General features: G+C 42.2%; 1 pseudogene; it reads right to left on the reverse strand.

Moving 5' to 3' along the window:
- The window catches only part of LOC126948836 (B-cell CLL/lymphoma 7 protein family member C-like), a 1,005,321-nt pseudogene extending 981,247 nt beyond the window's left edge, over positions 1-24,074 (reverse strand).
- Between the last annotated feature and the right edge of the window lie 217 nt (positions 24,075-24,291).

The following is a 24,291-nucleotide window of genomic DNA, read 5'->3' on the forward strand; positions in this document are numbered from 1 at the left end:
GTTGTTGTCATTGTGGGTTTATCTGGTGATATTATTTTGCCAGAAGGGGAGAATGAGTTGCAGGAGGATTGAGCAGCTCAATTAGGAGTCTGATTCCTCCCTCATTATCTAAACCCTCCAAGTCAGGGAACGCTGATACTTTGATGTCCACTTTGTCTAGAGTGACGCTAAAGTTTCAGGGTTTTCTTCCTTTCCCCAACTTTATGGCCACTCCCAGGCCTGAAAGATATTCAGCAGACCCTGGGTTTGTGGGAGAGCTGAGCAGAGGCCCCCTTCACCCCGTCACACACATATACAGTCTCAAATAGAAAACCTCCTCTTCACGCTAGTACTGGCTCTACCCCACGTGCTTTACCACTTGCCACCTGTTTTCCAGAAATGAACATGTCTTTCCCCTCATCACATGACTTCAGAGATTCCTTCTATACTTCAGTGTCTGCATGATTGACACCAAATGTTGTCACCTCCTGCCATTATCTTTTAGTTGTACTGAAAAAGAAAAATCAGACCCAAGGCCCATACATTTCTTGTTAGCCTATCAGGATGCTCCCTCTTCTCCAACTGAACTGACAATATCAAAGGTTTTGCCCTCATCCATTTCCCGGATAGTTCTCTGACAATAGTACCTTGTTCCCTGGCTACCACAATGGGAAGTGACAAGGACATTTTCCTGGCAATGCAGGTCATAGCTCAGCAGGAGCTGACATGGAGTACACACAGACTCCAGACAAGTCTACCCTCTGGGTGACAGCTACCAGGCCCATCAAACTCACAGAAAATCTCTTCCTTCATCTCTCTTCTACATCAGTCAAGTCAAATTTAGTTATAAGCAACAGATCCCAAATCTGGCTGGCCTATGAAAAAGAGAAGTACTGCCTGGAAGAAGACAAAGACAGCTCACAGTATTGAGAAGGATGAACAACCCGGCCTCAGAAGGGACAGACTGGTACAGGTAGAGAAGTGTGTTAGCAAAAGGGCCACCACTGGGGTGTATCTGGCCCACATTGTACATGGCTAAGATTCCCTGGAGATAGGCTGATGGGCCCAATGAGGTCACAGGCCCACTGGAAAGTGGAGTAATTCCCCACAAGAAATCTAGGAATTGTCACCAAAGAGGCAGTGAAGGGTGTAGGCAGAAAAGATGATGATGCTCACTGATAGGACAGCACCCAGCCCTCTCTTAGATTCTCTGGAGCAACTCAACCCACCCTCCAGATGAGGCTGACTGAGACCGGAGAAGGAACACTCTTCAGTGCTGCCATCCCCCACAGAAGACAGAGGTGGTCCATGGGGACCCTACCTGCTCATCCTGAACAATCTTTTGAGAGCCTTGGTCAAATGGCCATCTAATCAATTTCTTTTTATTTTCTTTTCCTTTTTTTTTTTTCTTTTTTTGAGACAGAGTTTCACTCTTGTTGCCCAGGCTGGAGTGCAGTGGCACGATTTCAGCTCCCTGCAACCTCTACCTCCTGGGTTCAAGCAATTCTCCTGCTTCAGCCTCCTGTGTAGCTGGGACTACAGGTGCGCACCAACATGCCCAGCTGATTTTTGTATTTTTACTAGAGACAGGGTTTCACCGTGTTGGTCAGGTTGGTCTTGCAGTCTTGACCTCAGGTGATGCACCCACCTCAGCCTCCCAAAGTGCTGGGATTACAGGTGTGGGCCACCACGCCCGGCCCCCCCATCTAATCAATTTCTGCGTGTTTCACCATCACTCGCACGAGCCCAGTTTTAGATATCTTGCCGTTTTTCATTTATTTCTATTTAACCTCAATCTCTTCAGCTGCAGAATAAAAACTTCCATATAAGGCATGATTTTCAGTGCAGGGTGGGTTAAGTGAAAGGAATCTCATGTTTAGGGTCTCACCTAGCACCTGAGCCTCAGTTTTCTGGTCCGTAAAGTGGGAATGGTCATTTCCTATAGTCCACCTACGACCTCACAGGGAAGGGGAGAGAATGAGTGTTCTTGAAAGTTCTTTACAAATTGTTGACTGGGATGTATCTATGGAGAGAAAATCTGGTCGATATCTAAGAACAACAGTAAACATGGTGGTGTTTCATCAAATGACAGGCCATCAGGGAAAGTGGGAAAGCGTGGGGGACAAAGCAGTATTCAGGGTAAGTCACACATGCCTGAAAATTAAATTTCAAGAATGCTTGAGAGATTCAAGCAAAGGCTGGATAACAGAGGAGTAGAGAGCCACAGAAGAAGAAATTAATGTGACTAAAGTGCTATAGATATCAGATGTCTTTCATTTATTCATTTATTCGCTGAATAAACCAAGCACCTGTTACTTGGCAGACATAGTGCTGAATACCAGGGACACAGAGATGAATAAAACATATCTCCCTCGTTACAAGTCCTAACGGTCCAGGAGGAAATTTGGGCATTATGTCCCAAGCAAATATTTTTAGAGTTGTTAAAATAAAGGCAGTCGTCTTGATGCCTTTTTTAAGAAACTAGGGGAACAAAAAGAGGTGATGCATAGTATTGAGTTGCCTGCTGTCTTAGTCCACATGCTTTCCTGTCTGTAGACTGCTGAAGCAGGACCTGAGCTTGCTCTCTGGAGAAGGATCCCAGAGGGAATCTCATTCACTAGGAATTACCAAGTTCCTACAAAGTCAGAGGGAAGTCATTCCAACTATAGAAGTAGAATGAAAGTTGGCATCTTCTTCTCTGTGACATGAAACAAAAGCACCCTAACCTTTGGAATCAAGTGTAAATTGAACACCTACATGCAGCATCTAGTTACAGTGCAGTAGATGATGTATAATGTATGAGCTAATGGCCTTCTTTAATTAAACCAGTATTTTCTAGGTTTGGACTTTTTATTTATGTATGTATTTATTAATCTATCGAATGAAAGCAAATGGAAGCCCAAGCTCGTCTTCTGCAAATCCCACCCTATTTTTAGTGGAGAGGACTCAAGTAAGAGTAATGATTTTAATTTCCATGTTGTTAGGCAAACACTTGGGATCATTACATATTTATCCACAGTTAACAACTGACAATCACTGTAATTGTTCAGCTATTTTGTTTCAGTCATTTCATTTCCGAAAATGACTCGAGTTGCCTCTATAATTCTTTTGATTATGCCATTCTCTAAGAATGGAGATGATTGATTATTCTTTGACCAACTAAAACCATGACAAGCTATGTCATATATGTGCCCTTATAATCTCTGGCCTAATGAAAAGTGTAATTAATCCAAGAGGGAATTTTCACAAGTGACTGTCTCAAGATTGATTTAGAAAACTTTTAAGAAGTGTGTATGTGTGTATGCATGTATCTATGCATGTATCTGTGTATGTGTATTTGTTTAATCAGAGAGATTTGGACCAGGTAAAGAATCTCTTGACAGTGTTAAACCATCCAATAAATTATAGCAAGCTGTCTTCTGCAGCTTCATGTGATTGATGTGAGCACATTGACAGTAGAATTGAGCCTATGGGATATGAATGTGGTAACAGGACTACTAACAGTAAGATGCTTGTGATTGCAACATTTTAAATATTAATAGAATGTTTAATTACCTTTGGCTCTCTTCCTTTCTTAATCTCCCCTCTCCTAACCTTCAGTGGGGGAATATTATGACAAAATGAAGACTATTCCAGAGAAAATTTTTTAAAAATAAAAATAAAAGTTGTTTAAAAAGAAAAAACAAAGTAACACATTGATAGTCCAAATTCAGTAATAACTTCTCTTTTTTTATTTAAAGTTAGTTCACCTTGTTATATTTGACTATAATTTCATCACAAATAATCACCCCAGTTGATGCTTTCTGTGTTCTCCAATCTATTGGAACTGAAATCTCACTTAAAATTTTAAGCAAAAGTGAAATTCCATCAACTTGAAGAGAGTGTGCTCTCATTTCACATTAATAAAATTTGGTTTTGATCAGCATCATAGAGGCCCTGATTTGCTAGTTTAGTCACTTTAAGTAGGCAGTGGAAGCCCAAGGATGCTTACCTAAAGCAAATCCAACCTGACAGTTTTTACCGCGCTTTACATTCATGTTTAAAGCCCCAAATAATATCCTTTATGTTTCAGCAAAAACAATTCTCATGGGAAACTTTGCTATGTATGGATAAAGGCAGTTGAACTTTCTGGGATATTCACTCTCAATATTTGAGCAACTAACATACAACACACAAATATCCTCAGCTAGCCCCCTATCATCCACGGAAAATTTCCCTCAAGAGATTCCCCAGGTCATAACGGGAGACAGCACTGCTGAAATTCAGCAAAGGGAAAGCTCCATGGGCCTCTTAGGCTCAGCAACTTACAAACATGGCTATTTCCTCCCATTTCAGGTGAGCAAGGCCCAGCAGTTCTCCATCTCGATCAGGAGAGGATGGTGATATGAATCAAGCATTGTTACTAGCTAGGCATATTTACAGCCTTTCAACATTCCATCATGTGTAAGGAAGTCACCCGTTTACAAATCCATCAGCCATGTGGCCAGGGCATTCCACAAATGGAGATGAAATAAAAGTTCTTAGTAGGAAAATAAAAGCCAGCTCCTGGGGTGTTTCAGAGAAGCCATAGGGGCATGAAGCTTTGTGATGTGCCCTGCAGAGCCTTAGTCTGACTTCCTATCACAGACTAACAGTCTATTGCTCAGAGGTATCTCAGCTACTATTGACTTTTCTAGATAAATTAATAGAAATGAAGCTATTTCGCACCCTTATTTATCCAGACTCCAGGCCAAAGTTTGGGATTCAAACCGGAATTTTAAAGGCTATTCTTTCTGAGGTTGCCTTCAGTTTGATTTGAAGAGAGGTAACATGCTATATAGCCTGGCCCCGAACTGCTACCAAGGAATGTAAGATAGATTTTTACATGCAATTTGTGTTCTCATAACGGGATATTCCTGTAAAAGATGTAATAAAGTGGAAGAGTCTTAAAAGTGACCATGGGGCTGAAACCAAGCTTTGCCACTTTCTAATTGCAGGACTTTGGGTCTTGGCTTCCTTTCTGCAAAGTAATTCAGCGAGATGCTATGGAGAGATGGGGTAAGACATATGAGGTGGCTCCTGACATGGTTAGAGGAGGAAGAGCAGCTACTGTGCTGGGCTAGGAGCCAGAAGACCTAGACTCTACTTTGGCCCCAGAAAACTTGTTCTGGGTCTCCGAGACCACTTCTCTCTGTACTCTTTCTTCATTTTCAAAATGAGAGGCTGTGACCAGGCAACCCTGTGCATCTGGTGAATCTGGTACTCTGTATATTCATCCTGCATTAAAAGTTTAAACGTTTCCAAATCTGGGATGTTTTACAGAGGAATAGGATGATGGTGGAGCACAGGTTTTAGAATCAGTCACATCTGAGTTTAAGTTCAGGCCTCACTATTTTTAGCAATGTGAAATGGAGGTAATGATGATGCCTTCTCATAAGGCTGATGTAGGGTAAAAATTAAGTTAATAATGGCAAAAAGCTTAGCTTAAAATGCTTGTATTCATTTCCCATGACTGACATAAATTACCACACATGTAGTGGCTTAAAACAACACACGTTTATCACCTCACAGTTCTGTAGGTTAGAAGTCTGACAGGGGTCTCATTGAGCTAGAACGAAGGTGTTGGCAGGGCTGTATTCCCATTTGGAAGCTGTTATGGGCTGACTTCTGTTCCTCACAGTTCATATATTGAAGTTCTAACCCCCAGTACCACCAAATATGGCTGTATTTGGAGATAATATCTTTAAAGGGGTGATTAAGTTAAAAGGAGGCCTTTAGGGTGGGCCCCAATGCAATCTGACTGGCACCTGTATAAGAAAAAAAAGTGTGGACATTCAGAGAGTCACCAGGGATGCTCCCGCACAGAGGAAGACCATGTGAGGACACAGGGAGAAGGTGGCCGTCTGCAAACCAACAAGCAACCCTGCTGATGTTTTGATGCTGGACTTCTGGCCCCCATTACTGTGGATGAATAAGTTTCTGCTGTTCAAGCAACCATTGATGGGCATTTCTAATGGCAGTGTTAGGAAAGCAATGTAGAACCTTTGGGAGGGAACGGTTTCCTTGCCTTTCCAAGCCTCTCGAGGCCGCTTATGCTACTTGGTTTATGGCCCTCTTCCTTCACTTTCAAAGCCAGCAACAGAAGGTCCTGTCCTTCACACAGAGGATCACCCTGGCCACCTCTTTGGACTCTTCCTCTATTTTTAAGAACCCTTGAGATTACATGGGGCCCACCTGGATCATCCAGGCTCCTCTCCCCACTTTCCTACTTTAGGATTGACTGATTAGCAACTTCAATTCCATCTGTGACCATAATTCTCTCCTGTCAAGTAGCATTACATATGCATGGGTTGGAGGTCAGAATGTGGATATCTTTGTTAGGGGGTTAGAATGTGGATATCTTTGGGGTCGGGGAAGATTGTGCCTACCACAATGCGTAGTGAATTTTAGCTGGTATGTGGAATAGGATTTTTATATTGCCTTAGTTTAGTTTCCTGGCTCCAGCACTGGGATGGAAATTAACAAACAAAAAAATAAATTTCACTGAGTGGAAGCTGGGGAGCTGTGCTCATTCTGTAGTTTGTCTTTGCTTCCTCTGATACAGCACAAGCTCCTATTGACATAGGCTTATGCTGATGCAGAATAAGTGATGTTCCAATGAGTTGAAGCTTCAGCATTTTGATTTAGTGATATTTCTAGCAAATTTTTGACTTTGCACTGTTTATGTAGGGGTTTTCTGGTCTTCTTAGAATGGTAATTCAGGGCAAGATTAGTCATGCCATTTCTAATGTATCTGCTGCTTTCCCTTTTGGAAAGGAAGGTTTCAGTGTTTATTGGAGAACAAAGACTGTGCGGTTTCCACTGCATGTTTGGCCTCAATATGTTCAGAGATACAAAAAACTCAGAGTATGGAACCCCTATAATTGTATCTTTCAAATGTATCTTTTTGGCATAAATGATAGAAAACTGATTAAAAGTATCTTCAACTGAAATGGGAATTCATTAGTTCATGCAACTACAAAGTCTTGGAGTGGATCTAGCTCTGAACTTGGCCAGATCCAGGATTCCACAAAATCCTAAGGATCAGGGGTCTCTATCCCCCTTTCCCTATTCTTTGCTTTTCTCCCCATTGGCCTCATTCCAAGGAAAGCCCTCTCAATACAGTGGGCCTGGCAAATCAGGGCTTAGATTAGGCTTACAGCCAGCATGCCACATGCAAAGAGAACTCTTCCTTCCCCAAAATCCAAGCAAAAGTCTCAGGATGTCTTTCCTGGATCAGTTTAGGTCATGGGTCTATCCCCCAACCAATCGCTGTACCCAGGAGACACAAGGCAATGACTGACCAGGCTGAGGTCAAGGCCACCCCAGAGCTGTGAGCACTGGAGGAGGCATCAGCTCCATCTCACACACATGGATGGAGAATGATAAGTAGTTCCTGAGGAAAATCAAGGTTGCATTTCTAGAAGAGGGGGTGATGGATACATGGAATGGAAAAATAACCAACATCTACACTCAAATGAGGTGTTTGGCTTTTTAAAAATGTTACTCTGGAGAATGGAGCTTTTTTTTTTTCCCCCCCCCCCCCCCCGCCAAGATGGAGTCTTGTTCTGTTGCGCCTAGGCTGGAGTGCAATGGCGTGATCTTGGCTCACTGCAACCTCTGCCTCCTGGGTTCAAACAATTCTCCTGCCTCAGCCTCCCGAGTAGCTGGGATTTCAGATGTCTGCCACCACGCCCACTAATTGCATTGTAGTTTTAGTAGAGACAGGGTTTTACCATGTTGGGCAGGCTGGTCTCTAACTCCTGACTTCATGATCCACCCACCTCAGCCTCCCAAAGTGCTGGCATCACAGGCGTGAACCACCGTGCCTGGCCTGGAACTTCTTATTTAAATCTTCTGTCTTATTTGGGCACCAAACAGCCCCTACTAGATGCTGGACAGATCTGCCCAGAAATTTATGGATGGCAAGATAAATGACACACAGGCACTGATGAATGTGAAATCATATTTATTAATCACACAGGAAACAGGCAAAGGGTTCCCTAAGGAGAAGGGTTCAGGCTCTATTCAGCATGAAGTGAGGGCCATGGGCAGGCAACATCAGGGCTTCGGGTTTTACAGAGCTCAGAGGCTGGGGTTAGGGCTCAGGTTTCCATGCACAAGCTGGGGTCTGAGTAATTTGAACCTCACTGCAAGCACAAAGGGACAGCATATCTGGGCTTCCTCATTGACTTGCCCAGATTCGGGGCAGGTCGGAAAGGGGCTTGAGAGTAGAATAGGGCTTGGAAGCTATCAGCAGTCAGAACTCAAAACACAGTCAAACCCTTGACACCCTTTTACTCCAGTTTGGGGAGAAAAACCCATAGAAACCAAGGGTTCAAACTCTTGCCTACCCCAAACCAACCTTGCCTCCCAGCATTTGTTTCTGATTGGTGTTGAAAAGGGATCCTGGGGGACATTCTCCAGGCTACTTTCTGTTAGCCAGTCTCATGATACGTGCAGGAAACCGATATGCTTTGCACACATGGGTTTCAATTGGCAAGCAATGGCAATGCATCTTTTTTCAGAGGAAAATGGTTATCACGGAGACAATGCAATAGATGTTGTTGAGTTCAGTGGCTGTGCATGAGGCACGGTGCTAGGGCTGATGTTAATACAAAGATAGATAAAGCATAATGTTCCTGTCCACAGGAGCAGGGGATGTAGTGCACGAGATGAGGGCCTGACTTGTAAGAGAGGACATGTCATGAGTGGGTCCCAAGGGTCACATACAAGTGGTGCAGGAGGCAGACATAGATATTATTTCAGACTGAGAGGACATATTGCTACCAGAGGATGCTTTACAAAGATGATGTTTGAAATGATTCTTGAAAAAATAGTGTATTATCCATTTTCATACTGCTACAAATACGTTACCTAAGACTGGGTAATTTCTAAAGAAAAAGAGATTTAATGGACTCACAGTTCCACATGGCTGGGGAGGCCTCATAATCATGGCAAAGGTGAAGGAGGAGCAAAAGCACATCTTACATGGCAGCAGGTAAGACAGGGTGTGCCAGGAAACTGCTTTTTATAAAACCATCAGATCTCATGAAACTTATTCACCAGAATGAGAACAGCGCGGGAAAAAACTGCTCCCATGATTCAATTACCTCCCACTAGGTACCTATAACACATGGGGATTATGGGAGCTACAGTTCAAGATGAGATTAGGATGGGGACACAGCCAAACTGTATCAAACAGTAGTATGTTTATGGTCAGGGACTGAAAGTATAGACAAGACACAGAAAGGCTAAACTTAATATCAGACGGTGCCGAAAAGAACGAACTACTGCACTTCACAACCTGATGGAGTCACAGACTATATCGAGTAAAAGAAGCCCAACACAAAACAAATACAGCATGATTCTGTTTCTATGACTCCAAGAACAGGCAAAAGTAATGAATGAAAATAAGCATAAGGCTAGTGATGACCTCAGGGTAGAGGAGGGTACTGATGGGGAGGGGGGTAAGGAGCTGCAATTGTTCTCATCTTGACTTGAGGGGTGGTTAGAGGCTTTCAAAATGTAAACGTTCAGAAACTGTACCTTTAAGATTAGTCTGTTTACCACATGTGCATTTTATCTAAATGAAATGAAAAGGGCAAAAAGGAATAAGTGTAATAGTAAAACTTATGTTTCCATGCATGGGGTAGGCTGAATAGTGGCCCCTAAGAGATGTCCACATCCTCATCCCTGGAACCTGTAAATATGTTAACTTACATGGCATAAAAAACATTAGAGATTATGACTGAGAATCTTGAAGTAGGGAGATTAGCCTGTATGATCCAGGTGGGCCTGATGCAAACACCATGGGCATTATAAGAGGGAGGCAGTAGAGTCAAAGGTGGAAGACAGAGATGGGATGACAGAAGCAGAGGTTGGAGTGCTGCGCTTTGAAGATAGAAGAGGGGCCATAAGCCAAGCAACAAAGGTGGCCTCTGAAAGCTGGAAAAGACAAGGAAACCGATTATCTCCTAGAACTTCCAGAAGGAATGATGGGCTACCTTGACTTTAGCCCAATGAAACTGATTTCAGACATCTGACCTCCGAAGCTGAAAGATAATAAATTTGTGCAGTGTTAAGTCACCAAGTTTGTGGCAATTTGTTACAGCAGCCATAGGAAACTAATATAGTGCATATTATTTGCCAAGGACAGAATTAAACCCTTATGATATGGTTAATCTCAATTCATCTTCATAAGTGCCCTTTGACTGAAGCTATTGCCATTTTTCATCCCCTTTTATAAAGCAGAAAACTGAGATCAAGCAAAGAAAATAGTGAAGCAAAGAAAATAGTGAAGCCCTGATTTGGGTCCAGACACCAACACTCAAGGTTTTCATCACTCAGCTTTGCCCCTGCTAAGCAGAAAGGGCAGCTGGAGCACAGCCTCAGATGGCACGGTCTGGAGGAAACTGGAGTCCAGGCTGTGGCTTGTTCTGCCTGCAGAGTTCTCCACGCCACCTCCTCCAGGTCCTGTGGCCATGAGGAAGTGGTGTGGACTGAGAGGTTGCTGAAATAGCTTTGGTGACAGGAGACTTCCTTCAGTGCCGTGTTGAGTATTGAAATATTACACTTGTGCCCATTGGGCATCACATTTCATGAAGATGTGTTAACTAAGTTTGCTGAAATAAAACGTAATTCTCTCCCCTAGATATACTATACCGAGCTGCTGCTGTCGCTGTGTGTGTGCGCATGTGTGCAAGGTGGTGTTCGTGAGGGGGTTATACCAAGCTGTTGGCTTTGTCTCCCCTATTTCTTGGGGCTCTAGCAGACTCATCTTTCTTTATCAAATGGTAGTCAGAAGGTTATACAACTAACCTTCACAGAGAATTTCATCAACTAACACAAAAGCCAAACCTGTAGCATTGGTTTCCTGAGCTCCCCATTCAGAGAACAGGATGCTACTTGGACAATTAACACCAGGACATGCACATATTTCTCTAAACATTTTGGGTGGTGGGAAGGTGAGTGAGCCTTTCAGTCGGACAAGATGTACTCTGTTGATGAGTATGGCTCCAACAGAAGTCCAGAAGAAAAAGCTCTGGATTTGGCTTTGTGTTTTAGTGTAAAGGGTTTTCCCAGTGAGTGGCTCTGCTCTCTATTTTTCCTTTTGCCACAGAGCACACTGGTTAAAACTAAGGGCTTTGGAGACATTCAGAATACCAGCTCTACCTCTTACAAGCTGCATAACCTTGGCAGGTCACAGACCTTCAATACGTATTGAGTATCGGAAAGAGGATGTTTTCATTATCCCAAACCCAGAATGTCAGATCTTTCAAGAACCTCAGAGATCATCTAGTCCAATTTCCACATTTTATAGGTGGAGAAATTAGATTCAGAAAAGAGGCAAGTAGGCAAATGGCCAAGAGAGAAGTGAGTGGCTAATCCAATTGTATGGATAACTGTCCTGTGTAAGGTTAGCTGATCATGAAAAAAATAAAAAAAGCAGTACCATCAGAAGCATTTCTGGTAGACTATTAAGATGATGATATGGTAATCATTTGAACAACTGTGGTTATTAGTCTTATTTGCAGACACAGTGTTCAATTATGCAGACCACTCTAGTGCATCAGTTCCAGGGAACTTTCTTAGCCATCAGCACAGAGACAATTTTAAATGAATATATGCAGCATTTCCCCAGGCCTACTCATGATACCCAGGAGACCAACTACCCATGAAAAATCGGTTCACTACAAGAGGAGGCATGGGGGCTTTAAATTACTTCTTATTGCATAGTAGTCAAGTCTTTTTGTGAAAAAATAATTTTACCTTCTTGCATTCAGGGCTATCCAAAAGGCTATATGCAAATCTCCAAGAAAGCAGAGGTTAGTTTTTGTCTTTGTTCTAGAGAACATCCATACATAGCAAAATCAAGAACTCATTGTCCATGAATCTTTCCTGATGCTTACAAACTGATTTTGTGTATTTATTTGCAACATGAAGGGAAGTGGACTCAAAATAATGTTATAAAAAGGCCACAGCACATTGCACACATATATTTAATTCAATAACTATGATGTATAGAAACTCTTCTGGAAACCTTAGAACTTAAACTATTAGGTCAGGGTTCAAACACCTGCCACTATTGGAGCAATAAACTATTTTTGCCTTAATTATTCTTCTCCTGCCCCTCCTCCTCCCCCTCCTCTTTCTCCTCTGTCTGCTTCTCCCCCTTCTCCTCCATCTCCTCCTCCCTCTTCTCCTCATTCCCCTTCTCCTCCTTCTCCTCTTTCTCATTCTTCTTCTTCTTTCTTCTTTCTTCTTCCCTCATTTCTGCCATGAACTATGAGTAAGTTAGGGCCCTCTGAGGAGTCTTAAATAAAACCACTGCCTCTTGGAAGCTTGTCAAAGTCTAGAGAGGTTTCACCATAGCAAAAACTAAACAAGGCATCCTACCTAGAACTTGGGGAATTTTTTTCAAAGTGGTTCCCACAAAACTGACTCAAGTGGTGCGAAGGGTGGGGAATGGGAGGGTGGGTTGTGGGGAATGGGAAGATGGGTTAGCCTTTCAGTTGGACAAAATGTACTCTGTTGATGAGCGTGGCTCCAATAGAAGTTCAGAAGAAAAAGCTCTGGATTTGGCTTTGTGTTTTAGTGTAAAGGGTTGTCAGCTACCTGGGTTCAAAGACTGGACTGATGAGCTTTCCATGCTCATGCACTCAGCTGATGAAAAAGCAATGCAGCCAGAGCAAGAAAATTAGGAGGAATCTTTTCTTCAGGCTTCAGCCTTTTCTTAGCCTAGAAAGAATTTCATTCAGCAAAGAGCTCAGCAAAGAGTCAATGAATGGTTCCTCTGGGATGCCCCTTGAAATAGATCTGGATATTCACACATAACCTGTCCTTTGGGCAAGCCTACAAATAGATTTTAGAACCACCTTCACCATAAATATCATGTCTTTTTATACCCTTACATTCTCTGTCCATCAGCCTCCTTTTTTTGGCATGCTGATTGCATTAGAAATCCTTGAGGTTTTCTTAGCAAGTGAAGAATGGTAGATAGGATGCTTCCCATTGCCCAGGAGCTTGTCCACTTTATTGATGCACTACTTAGTTTGAAAGTATCAGTTGATTTTCAGTCCTGGGGAAAAGGCATGGCAATACTTGTTATTCTAAGGACATTTTAAAAATTTAGTCTTGCAATTGTTCTGTCCTTTAGGAAAAGTCTTGTGCTCAAAGTCTGCCTCCTATTTAATGTATGAAGGCAGCTGTGGGATAATGGATAAGAATGGTATACTGCTGTTAGAATGGAAAAGAATGCTATACTGCTATTAGATTGTGAGCTTTTCACTTATTTATTTAGTACATATTCTTACACAGAATTTACTCTATGCCCCTTTCCTAGGTCTAGGGATATAGAATAAATATGAGAGTCATCAAGAGTGCTGTGGAGAAGGCTCACTTCAGTGAACAGAGGAAACCTTTTGGAAGAGGTAGAATTTCAGCTGAGACCCAAGCCTTGAGGGAAAACCACCTAAGACAAGAATCAGAAACATTCCAGGCAGAGGAAAATAGCCAATGTAAAGGTACTGGGACAGGAAAGAGCTTATTGTATTTGAGACTTAAAAAGGAAGAGCCATCAAATAAAATTGAAATGTGGCAAGGAAAGAAGAAAATGAGGCTTAAAGAAGTAGCAGGCACTAGGTCCTAGAAATGCTTATATGCCATAGACAGGCATGTGGGTTTTATTCAATATATAGTAGAAAGTCATTAAAAGGTTTGAAGTAAGAAAATAATGAACTCTAGCTAAGACCTTTCAGTAAGAATCTGGCTAATGTGTAGAGGACAAATTTAAGACAACAAGCATAAAAAATGAGAGAAGGAGCCAAGAGGCTGCTCCCAAAGTCCAGCAAGAAATGATAGTCATTTGACCCAGTGTGGTGTTAGAGAAGCAAGAACAGAGGCATGGGTGGAGAGAGAAAGGGACAGTTCCTGAATCTGGAGATATACTAAAGGAAGATGGTAGATTTGGTGTGGGAAGAATCCCTATATGTTAGCACAGTGGATGGAACAGATACTCAAAAGTTTTCTCAGAAGTGAACTAAATTTGGAGTTTAGGTTGAATTTCACCTTTGCCCTTTATACACCTGTGGACAAATCCCTAACCTCTGTGAAGGCTGGAGGGGATTTCAGACCTCCAAGTCCTTTGTAAGTGGGTGTCTTAGTCCATTTCTGCATCCATCACAGAATTGGATAATTTATAAAGAACAGAAATTTATTTGGCTCATAGTTCTGAAGGCTGGGAAGTCCAACAGCATGGTACTAACATCTGATGAGGGTCATCCCTTGGAGGAAGGGTAGAAGGTGGAAGCAAGCACAGGAGACAGAGAGGGAAGCAGGCTAAACTTACCTTTTTATGAAGATCCCACTCCCATGATAACAGCATTAACTTCATTCAAAAGGACAGAGCCCTTGCTGCCTAATCACCTTTAAAGGTACTACCTCTTAATACCATTTAAGTGGCAATTAAATTTCAATGTGAGTTTGGGCAAAAACACTCAAACCAGAGCAGCAGCCAACCACCCAGATGGAGGGGTCATAAGGATGGACATTTCTGGAGATATCAGTGTCTATATTGGTTTTACCAAGGGTTCTCAGTATTCACTGAGTAGGACCTGGGCAGACGACCAGGAAAACCTTGCATTTTATTTCTGCCTCTATCCTGACTTTGAGCTGAACTCCCCATGGACCCTTCACAGGGCAGAAAAGCAGCTAACTCTCCTTGACCTTCTATGATTGACTTTGGATGAGTTTGTCCAGAAACTTGTCAGTCAGATGCTCATTTGGCTGATGGACAAGAAGCTTGTGGGAACCAGGCTGCTACCACAGACCCATCTCTGGAAAATCAAAGAGCAGCCCGGGGTCTTTTAGAGGCTTATTCATCATAGAGAGCATTTGGGTATATGGTTAATTATATGCTTTATTACAGATGCTAATTTGTGCTGGAAGCTGATACAGTGTGTGTTAGCATTTAGCTTTAGTTAATGAAGTTGGGTTACACATTCAATACATCACCGAGCTCACAATTTCTCCCCTTGGCTAGAACAACATGGTGTGGAAAACTGAGGGGTGATGGTGTTGGGGAAGAGAAAACATTCACACAGTGAGTTTCTTCCCTGTAACTCTAGAATGTCTTCAGTGCTGCATTGTGCTTGCACTATTTTAATGTGAGATAATTTTCAGTGGGATAAAACCCTGGGCATGTGTTAAAAAAGAAGTATTGTTGTGATTACTTATTAGCATAATCAGAAAAAGCCCCTGTGTGGGCTCCAATGAGGCCAACTGGAGCCCTGTTGTTTCTTTTTTAAAAGTCTTCATATTTTAAGAAGAAAAGGATGCTGACATAAGAATGCATTTGGTGTGTTTCACTCAGCTCGGTACCTAAGTTAAATCATCGCTGATAACTTTAAAATACAGAGGATAAACAAACTTATGTTTGACCTTTGCAATAAAGAAAATCATCTATTTGCTCTGCTCCCATTGGTGTTAAAAGAAGCTATATGTAAATCCCTGACACATCAATGAAATAATAAACTCCTGGGTGAGCCATTTAATTTCTCTTTCATAGCTACCTTTCATGTTGGGCTAAAAGAAGGGGGAGAAAAGCAATGTCCTTGATAAAAATAACTTAGGTTGACCCTGATTCTTAGGTATTCTTCCTTAGAGCGCAGCTCCAGAGACTGGGAACCCAAGAGGGTCTGACAGGGAAGGAATTGAGCTGCCCACATGGGGACCCAAGCCTTGCAGAAAGGCTGGTTTGATAGCCTGCGTGAGTCCTTTTGCCTCCCTTCCTCCCTCCCCCAACCAAGGCTTCAGTTGTACCTATTTGTCCTCTACTGGGAATTAACACAAGCTCCAGCTGCTTCGGGATGTTTTATCATCTTGATGGGTCGAGTAAGAGGCTACTTTTCCTTGAATACTTACTGTATTCGTCCATTTTCATACTGCTGTGAACAAATACCGAGACTGGGTAATTTATAAAGAAAAAGAGGTTTAGTGGACTCACAGGTCCACATGCCTGGGCAGGCCCCACAGTCATGGTGTAAAGTGAAAGAGAATCAAAGGCATGTCATACTTGGTGGCAGGCAAAAGAGCAAGTGCAGGGGAACTGCGCTTTATAAAACCATCAGATCTCGTGAGACTTGCTATTATGAGAACAGCACAGGAAAACCCGCCCCCATGATTCAATTTCCTCCCATTGCGTCCCTCCTATGACACGTGAGGATTATGGGATCTACAATTCAAGATGAGATTTGGGTGGAGATATAACCAAACCATATCACTTACTAAGTGCCAGCCACTATGCTAGGCATTTGAATGCAATATCTCATTCAATCCTTGCAAGAGACTTACTGAGGCCAGTGTTCCTAGGACTTCTGAATTGCAGATAAGAAAAATTGAAGGCACAGAGCTGGTAAGAGGAAGTGACTATTAAGTCATATTGATTTCAAAGTTTAGTGTTCTGAATGAAGAGCTGGCAAGCTTTTTCTCTGAAGGGCATAAAACACACATTTTTGGCCCTGCTGGCCATTATGGTCTTTGTTGAAATAACTCACCTCTGTTGTTGTAGAGGGAAGGCAGCTGCAGAGAAAATACAAATAACATGTTCCACTAAAAATACATTTACAAAAAGGGTGTGTAGCCAGATATGGCTGTCAGGCCCTAGTTTGCCAACCTCTGTTCCTAAATGGTTGTCCTTTTTACTTCCCCAGGCTCTTTGGTGAAGAGCTCAGGCTTTGGAGTCTGACGGAGCCAGGCTCACATTCAGTCTCTGCCGCTTGCTTGCTGTGCTGTGTTGGAGAAATCTCTTAACCTCTGGGAGCTTGTTTTTTTCCATCTGTGAAATGGGCAGAAGGCCAACCTAAGATGGTAGTTGTGAACATCAAATGCAAAAACATGTGTGAAGTGTGAAACACAGGGCTTAGCATTGGGACAGCTGTTGAATTGTGAACTTTGGCTCTTGAGAGGTGGTCTTACAAGGATGCTCCTGCTTCTGGGAAGAGAGCATTAACCTAGTCCTGTCTTCAGTGGTTGAACAGCCCCAGACCAGGCAGAGGAAGGTTCTGGGTCCATGCAGATGTCAGCTTTAGTCTTCAGTGTTCAGTCCTTGTTTCTGCCTCCATAAGAATAACTAGCTCTCGGGCAACCAAAGTCAGGAGCTTACAATGGAAATTCAGACCCCTAAGATTCCAGGGTACATAAGCTCCAATATTAAGGCACAAAGGAGGAAACCAAGACATTTTTTAAATGCTTTTTAGAGATGGTAAGAGACACAAAGAGTCCCTCACTGTTTTACGCTTGTAAAGAGACCCCTGCTGGATTCCCAGGTACAGTCTGCAGTAAAAAGCTACAGGGCTACAACAAGGCATCTGGTTCCATTGACTTACTTCCTTTTTCCCCATAGCCTCTGGCATAAAAATGCAAACCAGAGAGACACTTTAGAATTCACTTCTGGAGTGCTTTTTCTGTCAATCAGCTGCTGACAGTGGAAACACAAAGATGGTGACATGACACAATTGCTGTTAATATCTTTACTTCTGATATGATCATCCTAGAGGAACCACAGTCATCAGCTCTCTGCTCATGGCTCCCCAGGGCACAAAACACTAGGCAATTAAATGACAGAATTACGTTGAAATAATGTTAATGGTGCTGATGAGAATGCAAAGGACCAGGCAGGCTGGTGTCCTAGCTCAGCCTCAGGCAGGCAGAGTAAGTAGGGTTGGGTGTGGATTGTTTTGCATAACAATAGTGTTAGGCACATTTATCTTTTTTTCCTTTACTGAGACAAGCAAAGAATGATTCATTCCTTTCTCTCCTATCATTGCTTAGTAGATTAAACTCAAAAAAAAATTATATATTAGCTCACACAACTGAAAAATCCAGAGGTCTATTGTCGTCAGGTATAGCTGGATCCAGGAGCTCAAACCATGTTGTCAGGACTTAGTGTCTCTCTCTGTCTTCTCTGTCTCTCTCTATATATCTCCCTCACTCCTGGAATAGATGGAAAAGAGTAGAAGGCCCCAAGGGCAATAAAATCTTATAACGAAGGTACAGAGTTAGGTGAGGGTGGTCAGAAAAATTTGCAGGCTAAGGTAATGTTTGAATTTGAAACTATAGCCTCCAAAGAGAGGTCTGAGGCAATATGTTTTGACCTGTGTCCTCTGAACACCTACAGAAGAGCCTTCTGGGATTGGTTGCCTTGAGGCAGTTTCCTGGGCTTCATCTCAGACCTACAGAATGTGATTCCCAGGAAAAGGCCTTGAGCTATGCATTTCTTTAGCAAGTTCCCTCCAAATCTTGTGCACACTTCCATTTAGAACAGTCTTAGGTGTAGCAGCCTCTCATTCTGCACAATTAATAAAATGTAATTTAAGGATATACACTGAAGCTAGATCAGGAAATATATAATATGTAGGGTAGATACTTAAAAAAAAAAAATCAGAACACTGACTCTGGAAGGCTGTTGGATCCTCCTACTCTCCAAGCTCCTTGTGTAACATACACAGACAATCCTGACTTGCAGGTGAATTCTGCTGTAGGCAGAGAGCCTCCCTGAGACCCTAAAAGGAGGCAGTATTTTCTTTTTCATGCAACAGTGCAGAAAGTATAGAAATCTTCTGAAAATCCCATCTCTAGCTGGCTTTTGCTCTGGATAATTTACTTAGAGAAAAGAGCCTGGCAGACACTAAGGCCCCAGGACATTTCCATGAGCTCCTTTCATCCATCATTCCAGTCTGGGAAAGGGAAGGTGCAATGTCCCTAAATTCATGTGTTTCTCAATCAATCTTCCTGCTACACCAGATCCTAACATGGGATCTGTAGTCTACAGAGAGATAGCTGGGTCATCATTCTTGCTCTGCCCCTTACAAGCTGAGTGACCTTGAACAAGTTATTTAACATGTCTGAGCCTTAGTTTTCTCCTAGGCAGCACCTGTCTCACAAGGTGGTGGATGAAAATTAAGAGAGAATGCATGGGAGTGCATGGGAGGCATTTAGCATAATGTCTGGCACCTAATAAGTGCTCAGTAAATATCAGCTACTACGATTTGCTTAGTTCTTATTAGTACTTAATCTGTGATATGCACAGAGAGGAGAAATAAGATTTTAATATAAGAATGCCAGCAGGCTTTCACATCTTTTGCAAGCCAACATTGGGTCAATAGGCCCTTGGGGAAAGGTTTGGCTTCTATTAGTTTCTCCAATGGCTTTAATTATATATAATTACACAGAAGGCATAATGAATACTTATTTCATTTCCATCAGGGTCTCAACAGAGCTTGGTAGTTAAGACGATGACCTTTGGTGCAAGACAGACTTGGGTGTGAGCCCGGCTCTGTCACTAGTTCTATGATTTTGGGCAAGTTACTGAACCTCTCCAGCCTCAGTTTACTAGTCTATAAAATGGGAAGACTAATAGGATTCATATCACTGTGTTCATTGGAGATAAAGTGTCTGGCATAGTGTTTGCTCCATGGAGAATGCCCTACCACCACCACCTCATCGTGTACATAGATCCTTGTCAACAGAGGAATCTCTGTGTTTCCTATACTTTACAAAATGACAATTCAGTTGGGTTTGTCTTTTTTCTCATTTAAAATGGCTGTGCAATATGTTGTAAAACTTCTTACTCTGTACGCTAATTACGTCACCAAAGAGGGGGCTCTACCCAGCTAGAAAGGAGAAGCTTGGGTTAGAAGAATGGAAGAAGGGGGTTTTAATGCCTTTCTAAGGTTACTGAAGACTATGAATATTCTAGGATCCTTGGAGTTGAGGGCAAGGAGTGCATTATGAAACCCTCTTTGCTGGATTTATTTCTCTTCCTTCTCTTTGTCTCCTTTCTTTCTCTCCCCTTCTCTTCTCTTTTCTTTATTAGATGGATATGGAGATGGAGACATAGTGATCACTCACCGCCCTTGAAATTGGGCAGCCCCTTTTTTTTCTATAGCAGATGATCCTAAAACACAAAAGTGCCCATTTGTTTCTTCCTGCTTATTCATTCTTGCAAGAAAATAACAGAAGGATAGAGGAAGGCACTATCAAAGGCATTTCTGTTCAAAAGAAAAACTCCTCAATGATCACTATTACTGTTGGAAGCTCCTTTTGCTTCTTTGACAGCATAATCACTTTTCTCTCCTTGATTTTTGCCTGTATCCCTGAGGCACCTGAACATGAGATAGTTTTCCCTTTTTCAAGATGTGTCTGATACACAGAAAGCAACAGAGGAAGCTCGTGATGGCCCTGGAGCATGGCCAGGGCATTGGCAGGCCATGCACAGCTGGGTCTGTGTTGCCCGTGGTGGGAGGCGTATCACTACTGGGGCACAGGAGGATTTGGGAAGGCCCATGGACAAAGCATCCAAAAAACCATCAGATCACAAGGTGAGAAGTTATTCCCTTTCCACTTCTCCCTCCAGCCTCAAGAGCAGGACTCTGTCTGGTGCTAGGGTATTTTAACGCCTCTCTAACACTTACTAATGTCCCTTTGTAATAAAGTGAGAAGGCAAGACTCTGAACAGGGCTTTCGGCAGGCAACGGTACCCAGCTAGAATGTAATAACTTTTTTGCATGGTATTCATCCTTACAGTTAGCTTCTATATTTATAGCAAGGGATGCTGGTTTTCTATTTGCTGCAGTAATTGTGAGTTTCCTTTTCACTGAACAATGTAAGAAAAACAAAAATTAAAAGAAAAAATAATAAGTAAATAACATAGGTATTCTGTAGATACGGCAAAAGTATTGAAGGTTGGGAAGATTCAGGAGGACTAAAGTTTGGGAAAACCGCCCTTGGTACAATGACAAACCTTTCCCCTTTACGGCTTACTTCCAAAGTAGATCTACCTTCCCTTGAAGCCAGATGTCTGGATGCATTAGTTTGTGAGATTCTCTATGAATGTACAAAGATAAGCTCTCCACAGGGATAAAGAGAGTGCTAGGGAACATTTTAGCTTTAGTCTTCAGTCTTTAGTTAGCTTTATGAGAGAAGGAGGCCCACTAGGTTCTCTCCCCAGGAGGAAGTTAAGGGCAGCAGGGAGATGGGGCTTTAGAGTTTGGTTGACTTGGGTTTGCATCTCAGCCAGAAAGGTACCGTTGTGGACTCTGGATTTACATCATCTGGATTCAAATGAAAGCTCTGACATCTACTAACTGGGTAACCAAGGGAAAGTTACACATCTTTTGTGCTGTAATTTTCCTATCTGTAAAATGGGATAATAGAATTTACTTAGAGAGTTGTTGTGAAGATTGAATAAGTTGTTAATATAGACTACTTAGAAAAAATGTCTAGAACATAATCTCATGGGAAGTGCTCAATAAATATTAGGTGCTATTATTGTCATTGTCTTCATCATCATCTACCACCACCACCACCACCACCACCACCACCACCACCACCACCACCTTGGGTGACATTCTGTCCGAGTCTCATGTTCCTTGTTGGTAAAATCAGGCTGGTACTACCCGCCTCAAAATGTCATTGGTACATGAGGCTAATGCACAATAAATGCCAGCTCCCTACCATTCACTTCCCCTAAAAATGTGAAACTTGTAAGGTGATGCAGACTTCCAAAGCTATGGGTCTTTAGCCTTTGAACCTTACTGAATTGTGAATGAAGCACCACCACAATGGGGTTTATGAGTTAAGATGCACCTATACACACCCATGCATGGAGTTTCTGGCGATACTTGATATCCAGTTGTGGGAGGCAGACATGAATGTCAGTGGTTCAAAATGGCACTTCTGGCTTATAAGGAAGTTCATTGACCAATCAAGCCCAGCAACCATAACCATATTCCAGCTGGAGTGTGGGTGAGCTCCTTTTCCCTGAAATAGACATGTTAAAGTCTTTAGCAGCTAAGACCAATTTTAAACCCATGCTACTTCTCTTGGCTGAAGTGAGCACCATTTTATTAAGTTGGTAGTGAGCTGTAGCTGCCCCACTTTCCTATTGTTCATCTATCGATCTAAACTAATCGCTTAATTAGCCCAGACAAGAAGGCTTCTGCAGTGTTAAATAACTCTAAAAACCTACTGGAGATGCTTGAGTGGCCTGATTGGATTTAACTTGCAGTTCATTACTTCCAGACTAAGATATGTTAAATACAGGGCATGAAAAACAAGCTGAATTCTGCATTAAGAACAATTAAATACATTTTATTTACTTCAAAAAAAAATTCCTTTAGGTCAGTGGTTTTCAAAGTGTGGGCCCTGACCTACCAGTATCCGTGTTACCTGGGAACTTGTCAGTCCGTGGACCCACTACAGACCTACTGAATCTGAAGCTCTGGAAGTAGGGCCTTGCAATCAGTTTTAACAAGTATTTAAATATCAGTATCTTGGTGATACTGATGGAGGCGAAGACATGAGAACCACTGCTTTAGACTGTCTCGTAAAGTTATGGACTTATTTTATTCTCTCTGGCAGTGAGAAGAAAAAGAATAAAGGAGAAAAAAAGAAAAAGAGTGAGGGGCAAGAAAGAAAATTAGAAAAGTGGGAGACCTGAGCAACCTGGATGGGAAGTTCATTTACTGAAGTGTGACCCTGGACCAGCAGCACGGGACTCCTTTAGAATCTGGGAACACTGTTTGAATTCCTTCCTTAGGAAGCAGGCATGCCAAAGGGAGGTGTGCACCCCAAGCCAGGGTGACAAGACAAAACACTCAGAGAGTGAGCAAAATGCTGCTGTGCTATCAGAAAATGAGAGGACAGTGGGACATTTGCAGGGTGAACTAAAGAGTCCAGGAAAGTCCCTTTAGCTCTCCGAGGCCTTCCCTGAGATGGGCACACAGAAGGTATCCAGTAAATGCTCATTGAAATGACAAAGATTGAGACTTAGTGGCCTAAACAGAGTTTCCCCTCCTAATTCTGATCTGAGAAAGTAGGTATGTTTATTGGGCCTCGTCTGTAGGGAAAAACAAGAGTTAGCCCACAGGATATCTACTGTTCTCACCCTTCCTGCCTTCTGAGAAACAGCTTGGCATAGGGAAAAGGGCAAGGCGTTCATATATAGACAGGCATTCTTCTTAGTGTCTGACCTGAAGCAAGTTAAATACTCTTTAAGCTTTAGTTTCCTTATCTATAGAAGGAGAACAACAGTTACTTACAGATAATTTTGCTCAGCACTGAGTATCCTAGTACATATAGTATTTGGCATACAATAGGTGTTGCATAAATATTTGTTAAATAAAAAAATTTTAAAAGGAGGAAGAAAGGAAGGAAACGTCAATTTTTTAAAGACTTATTTAAAATAATGCTTTGAAAATCCTTAGTATAATGACTGGTACACAGATATTCTTTAGTAGTATCCAGTATTCTGATGATGAGGAGGATCCAATGTGATGAGGAAGAATAGATTTAGAAAAAAATCTTCTCAGTGCCTAGAATTGATTCTATATTCTTACTGAAACTAGGCCTGCTCTTCCCATTCCTCCATCGTTACTCTCTTAATCTGTTCAGGCTGCTATAACAAAATACCGTAAACTGGGTGGCTTATAAACAACAGAAAATTATTTCTTACAGTTCTGGAGGCTGGGAAGCCCAAGATCGTGGTGCTGGCAGATTACGTATCTGGTGAGCACCTGTTTCCTGGTTCATAGATGGTGCCTTCTCACTGTGTCCTCACATGGTGGAAGGGGCAAGGCCACTTGCTGGGGCCTCTTTTATAACAGACTCTGCCATCACAGTCTTATCACCCCCCATAGGCCCTTGCTCCTCTTAACACTCTCATTGGTGATTAGGTTTTAACATAGGAATCACGGAGGGGAGACAAACAGACCTTAGCAGTCTCTCTACTTTCCAGTTATGCCTTAAGGGCCACCTCGCTGCTGTTCCATAGTAGGTAATAAAGATATTTTCAGGGCCTAAGTGAACTACATGGATGTGACCATGTTTGAGGGTTGTTGGTCGTAGTCATAGTCGCTCCAAGTGGGAATGACCCAGGTTTTATTCCGATAACTAAGAAATTACATGTTAATTATTTTACATAGTTTTATTTCCAGGTTAGGTAATCATTAACCTTTGATTAACACATTTGCTTTAGGGTAAAAGTAAACATTTTTAGAAACATCTCCCCCCCCAACCTTCTGTTATTAACTTATACAAATGCCATTATTTGCATTTACTTACATAACTAAGGGATGTTTTCACCTTGAGAATATTTGGATATCCCTTGCTTTTCTTTAACCATTCCTCCCCCTGTGTCTATGTACAACAGCACAAAGGAGTGACTTGCCGACTCAGTAGACTCAGGAGAGAAATTGGGAATGGTAAACTTGCTGAGAGTCCACGGTTACCAAT

This window comes from Macaca thibetana, chromosome 2 (genome assembly GCF_024542745.1).
Source record: "Macaca thibetana thibetana isolate TM-01 chromosome 2, ASM2454274v1, whole genome shotgun sequence".
Lineage (NCBI taxonomy): Eukaryota > Metazoa > Chordata > Mammalia > Primates > Cercopithecidae > Macaca > Macaca thibetana.